Source organism: Sinocyclocheilus grahami, unplaced genomic scaffold, assembly GCF_001515645.1.
Source record: "Sinocyclocheilus grahami isolate Dianchi unplaced genomic scaffold, SAMN03320097.WGS_v1.1 scaffold616.1, whole genome shotgun sequence".
Taxonomy (NCBI): domain Eukaryota; kingdom Metazoa; phylum Chordata; class Actinopteri; order Cypriniformes; family Cyprinidae; genus Sinocyclocheilus; species Sinocyclocheilus grahami.
Genome location: NW_015505795.1, coordinates 13,935 through 14,253, shown reverse-complemented (window position 1 = coordinate 14,253; position 319 = coordinate 13,935). Strand labels below are relative to the sequence as shown.

General features: G+C 40.4%; 1 protein-coding gene across 4 annotated transcripts in view; it reads right to left on the bottom strand.

Annotated features, from left to right (window-relative positions):
• LOC107557728 (interferon-induced, double-stranded RNA-activated protein kinase-like) overlaps positions 1–319 on the bottom strand; it is a 44,637-nt gene that overhangs the window by 32,295 nt on the left and 12,023 nt on the right. The gene's annotated exons all lie outside the window — the stretch shown is intronic.

Sequence of the window (319 nt, the reverse complement as noted above, 5' to 3'; positions counted from 1 at the left end):
CAGAGACGATGAAGAAGAAGAGCTGCTGTGCTGTAGCGTAAAATTTTTGGCATGTCTAGAACAGCGGTTCTCAATTCCAGTCCTCGCGTACCCACGTTCTGCACATTTTGTATGTTTCTCTTATTGCTTCATACTTTCTTATATTTGACTGTAAGTGCCCTGCGAAGTGGACATTACCGGATATTCCTCCATGATTCCAGTTTGAAGGGAGCGTATATGTTCCATACAAAGTGCATTTAAGTGTGCGAGACGTGAATTTAAATTGTATTTATTTTCAGAGGTATATTATGTCCCACTTCACGCTTCTCTAGTAAGTTTC